Source organism: Pseudopipra pipra, chromosome 10, assembly GCF_036250125.1.
Source record: "Pseudopipra pipra isolate bDixPip1 chromosome 10, bDixPip1.hap1, whole genome shotgun sequence".
NCBI classification, from domain to species: Eukaryota; Metazoa; Chordata; class Aves; order Passeriformes; family Pipridae; genus Pseudopipra; species Pseudopipra pipra.
The window spans coordinates 24,007,006-24,012,410 of NC_087558.1; the positions used below are offsets into that span (position 1 = coordinate 24,007,006).

General features: G+C 46.0%; 1 protein-coding gene across 4 annotated transcripts in view; it reads right to left on the reverse strand.

Annotated features, from left to right (window-relative positions):
- WDR33 (WD repeat domain 33) overlaps window positions 1-4,348 on the reverse strand; it is a 69,448-nt gene extending 65,100 nt beyond the window's left edge. For 3 of the 4 annotated variants that reach the window (XM_064666919.1, XM_064666920.1, XM_064666922.1), the window contains exon 1: window positions 4,202-4,347. The gene's annotated coding sequence lies outside the window, so the exon portion shown is untranslated. Of the gene's footprint in view, window positions 1-4,201 lie in introns of all 4 variants that reach the window. The other variant, XM_064666923.1, reaches the window with a different exon arrangement.
- Window positions 4,349-5,405: the final 1,057 nt, after the last annotated feature.

A 5,405-nucleotide genomic window follows, 5' to 3' on the forward strand; every position in this document is an offset into this window, starting at 1 on the left:
ACCAAAATTCCAAGCTTCATGACCACCTGCCTTGATTTAAAGCTTGGTATTTAAAGACATGATCAGAATTTGAGGGGTGTATTTTCATCCCTATCTGCTATATCCATTTGGAAGTGCACAGGCTGCCCCTCAACACAGTTACAGTCAGACAGGGCAGCCTAAGTCAACACCACGGCACAGACAGGGATTTACCATCACCTCCTCTTTCCCACCTCAGTGGTTCCAGATCCAGTGTTTCCAACTCACAAGCCAAAACACAAAAGTGAGCCAGACTAAAACCAAACATCCTACTTTTGCTCACAGAAAGGGTCCCCTGGTACAGCTGCCTGCACCACTGTATCAACTCTGGTACCAAGAGAAGACAGGTAGAATACTAGGATTTTAATTATGCAAAACTACTAAAAATTCTAAGTTAAAATTCACAACTACACTGATAACATTTTCAAAGCTTCAAAAGTCAACAGAATTTGTTTTGAACCATTGCATTTCATTATACTGAAGAATAACAGAACAGCACTAATGAGCTCATGACTGGCATGTTTTTGTTCTTCATATCAAAATCAACTAACTGAAAGTAAATAGAAAATTGGGAGTGTTCAGATTTAACAACAGTGTATGGGAAAAAAAATCCTATTTGAAGGAAAAACAAAACTGAAGACAAATTTCTACCTCTTCTTCTGGTAGAAAACAATGCACCACGGTCACCTGCTGCAGTAAATGCCCAGAGAGGAAGAGATGTTTCCATTTGTGTCTGAAGAATGTGAAACACTGCTTGTACTTTTTATATGTGTAAGAACACCTACATGTAATTGTTTGAAACAACACTTGTGTACAACATAAGCTTTATCAGGGTTAGTCAACAGTGAAGTTCAATACTGTAGAACAAGTCTTTCCTCCTACAACTGAGAGAAACTGTGATAAAAGCCACAGTTAGTGAAACTACTTAAAACAGAACACCCAGCTCCTGGTAAGACTTCAGTGCAACTTAGTACAATTCATTATTGTTAGACTTGGTACATTTTTCAATCCTTAAAGTATATTTACATGGATTTTCAGCATTAAGTATTATCCAATATGATAGCAGTTGGCACTTATTCTGCCTGTTCAGCAAGGTATCTTTATGAACAGAATTTAGGTAATTTTTTTTCCCTCCTTAAGTGAAAAACCCCAAACAAACAGGTACATAGCTTCCCAGATAAACTGGGATCTGTTTATCAAGGCCATTCTTGCTGTAAAGAATCATACTCCCATTTTATAATTTGGTGCAGAGGTAGAACAGGAACAACATCAGTTGGCTTAGTTCCAAAGCATGAAATACTTTGGTCTCTGGTACCCCTCCATACCTGGAGAGTGCCTTACAAACTGTGACCATGACCACAAGCAACTCAGCAGGATCTGCACCAAAGAAGTGTCACATCACTGCCAGCAAAAGGGGTGTCACAACACAAGAGCTCACCTGCTTTCCTGGCACATATACACTTCACATCCTATTTCAAGCTGTACAACAGAATGACTGGTACACCCAGCCTGAACGTGGAGAGCTGGTTAAACCAGAACTGACGTCCTAGGGAATGCTGAGTAGCTTTTTTAAATACTGGTGAGCAAGAACAAATTGCTGGGAAGTTTAGCACCATTTAGAAAACAGGGATGCTCCAAACTGAAGTAAAATTAATGACAAAATACAAATGAAGACCTGTTAGCCATCAAAAACTCTACTTCTCTGCTCTTACTTCCAGAGATTCTCTATAAGAAGCAAAACCAAGGTTATCTTAAGGTTTCAATCTTCTGAAAGACCTTTCCTGTATCCCCTGCACACCACCAAGCTCTAACAATGTTCAGTTCCACTGAGGCCTCCTCATTAACTACACCAACCAAACCAGCATCTCTGTATTTTTGCTTCGTATAAAGCTTCCAATAACAAAATGATACAATACCAGGAATGAAAATACAGCAAATAAAGAACAAATTCTGTAAAAATCACAAACACACTGCAGACAGCTTTTAGCTTGTTTTTACAATTTCCTGCACAGAGATAGGGGTCGTTTTCTAAACTATAACCTATACCTGAGCAAGTCTAAAATGATTTTCATTTCCAGCATTCCTGAACCAACTACTGAAATTCCCTATATATCATCAACCTCAGGCCTTAGCAGATGGACAAAGTGAAATATTTTGCATGGAATCACCTCAATACAAAGTTAAACTGTGTTTCTTCCATACTGCAACTCAATCCAATGTTTTCTCCACGATTTTTTTTCAGGTGACTCAGAAGACTTGGACATTTGTTAGAGATGGGAACAAAACAGGAGATTTCTCATTCCCTCCTCAGATCAGGGCCTCTGTGCTGCAGCAAATGAATGCATTCCTCATACCTCTATCTCAAGCACAATTTAGGATTACTGAGCTTTTACTTCTTGTGCTGATAACAGGAAATACAAAGCTGATGAGAAATTTTCAATTCCAATAGTCCAAACAGCCTAATGTTTATAGCTGCAAGGACTCAATGGAGGATGAACACTTCAGGCAACAGGGAAAGACTGTAACTGTAGTGACTGACTTTTAAATTAAAAGGTTTTAGCAAGTCTAGGAGTATTAAACATTCACTAGGTGCTCACATCTAACATTCTCTGCAGCTCAAAGGGGTTTTTTCCCCCATTTTTCCATATTTTCATTTGTTTTCAGTATCTACATTTTCAGATCTTCCCACTTGAACTACTACAGCACAACTGAACAAGTTGTTAAGAACCAGAATTTTCAGAAATGTGTGATGATTATATATTCTTATAGTAAGATGATGGCAGAATATTGCAGCAAACTGCTGAGTTATTGAGTCAGTTTACTTGCTAAAGAATTCAGGAGGAGGGAACCCCAAAGTATTTTGGCACAACACTTTGCATACAATAAACTCTCTGACATGTAGTGTCACCTCTCTTAAAGGAAGGATAAAACAGTTTGAGTTAAGAAAAGCATAGAAGAATAAACATCTGCTGCAAGAAGAAGGATAAGGGACTGTTGTCCACAAAGAAAATCAGATTCTCAAATAGTACCCAGAAATTGCAAGTAAAGATGTGATGTGATACAAGACTTGTAGAGCACAAAATTACTTACCTATTCTATCAGACAAGCAGATGTGCCTAAGCAAATGCCAATATCTCAAAATACTGCATTTAAGACCACAGGGCTCATAACAAAGAAGCCAACAGTTAGCAAGAGAGAAATAACACCCATCTCTAAGAAGGCACGAAGTTTAATGAGTTCTCTCCAAGGGAAAAACACTGAAGTATTTTTTCAAGTTTAACAGGTCCCCTAGCTTTGCTACCCATGCCGTGACCACAGGCTGGTGAGTCTCAATCAGTGGAATGTGACACCACATGGTCATTAAACCCTCCCACCCTGCCTGCAAGAGCAAGTGCCTGCTGCACACGGCTGTCTTATTATATGGCAAGGAACATATTTTAACAGTAGGATTATTGTACAGCATTATACAGTGGAAAATGTGAGCAACAGCACTTTCAGAACCCGTAAGAAAAGCCAAGATATAATATGAACGTATTGCCTTCCCATCCTTCTACCAATGTTTATCGGCCCCCAGCACTAAGACCGCCCTTTATTGGGAAATGCAGTTATCTCACCTGGCATCTGAGAAGCTCAAATACTAGCCAGTCTGTAACTGTTTATTTTCTCTCCTTAATACAGAGAGAATCCCTCTTGTGAAGGACTGCATAAATAGAAAATGTGATGTGATGTATCTAACAGGGCCCGTAATGGCCAGGGCTTCCCCAGCCCTATCGTCAAGCAGCCACAAGCCGGTCTCCACACAGACCCAAAGCAGAGGAAAGAGTAACATTAAAAAAAAAAAAAAAAAGGTAAAAAAGGGCAGGACTGATAGTCGGGCGAGGCCGCCACCACACACCTGTGTGGCAGGCGGGACGGGGGCCCTACCGTCCGCTCCCTGCCCCGGCCCTCGAGCAACCGCACCCCGGGGCCCGGCTGCGGCGCTGGGCCTGCGCTCGGCTCACGCCGCTCCCCGGGGCGTCCCGGCCCGGGCATCCGCTGTTCCGGCCGGCGGCCCCCGCCCTGCCCCGGCCGCGCCGGTCCTGGGCCGCGGCCTAAAGATGGCGGAGGCGGCCGCGTTTCCCGGGGCTGCTCACCCGCCCCGCCCAGCACCGAGCCGCACTCACGCCCAGCCGGCCTCTCGTACCGGGACTCCGCGCCCCGCCGCCGCCTCGCCGCCCGCCTCGTCCTCCCGGCCCCGGCAGCGCCGCCACCTCACGAACCGCGGCCGCAGCCGCCCGCCATCTTCCCTCCGCCTCCCCCGCCGCCAGCGCCCGCGCGGCGCACGCGCCCCGCGTCGGTGCGCACGCGCGCTATGTCAGGGCGCGCGGGGCAGGGGCGGGGCGGTGGCAGCGCCCCCCGGCGGGGGCACGAGAGGCGCGGCGGCCCCGCGCATGCGCAGAGAGGCGGGGCGCGGTCGTGAGAGCCCCCCCGCGGGCGCCTCAATTCCGGGGCGGGGCCGCGCGCGTGCGCAGAGGGGCCGCGGGGGCGGAGGTCGGTGGGTGCTGTCAGTTCTCCCTCCGGCTCCAGCTCTGCGCTGCCCCTGCTCCACAAACAGCCGGACACAGCACAGGTACCTCTGGAATGGGCTGCCCAGGGAGGTGGCCGAGTCGCCACCTCTGGAGGTGCTTAAGGAAAGACTGGATGTGGCACTCAGTGCCTTGGTCCAGTTGTGGTGGTGTTCGGTCATGGGTTGGACTCCATGGTCTCAGGGGTCTTTCCCAACCTAACTTATTCAGTCATTCCCTTCTCCTCTGTCCCCATTATTGGGTTTCAAACCACAACATCATCACAAATAGTGTCTTAACACACCTGTATTCCTCTCTGTCCCAGATATTCTTTCCTGTGAAATTTTCCTTCTTCCAGGTATGGTGGTAAAATTGTAAGATTTGAGAGGGCTGGCTAAGAAGCTTACCCTAACTAAAAGAACATTCATTTCAACGAAAAGCTAACAATCTGTGAATCTACCAGCTGCTGAGCTGTGACAACAGGGGGTGTGCTGCTCCCACAGGCTGCACCACGAGCCATCCCTCCATGGTTTGGTTCCTTCTCAGAATTAAGGCAGTTGGCAAACTACTTCAGGAGTCCATCCCTCCAGGGGGGGATACTTGGCTCTGTTAACATCAGAATTATGGGTTAACTCTTTATTTTCTGTAACAGGTGGGTGTCTGCAATCACCTGGCAGACAGGGACATGCTGCCCAAATGTTCTCTCGCTGTGATCATAGTTAATATCACACCTCTGTCTGATCTGCCCTAAATTGTAATTGTGTTATAAAATGCTTGGAGACCCCAGACCTCCAGGATCTATTTGTCGAAAAGATCCTCATTAACAAAATCATAATATGTATC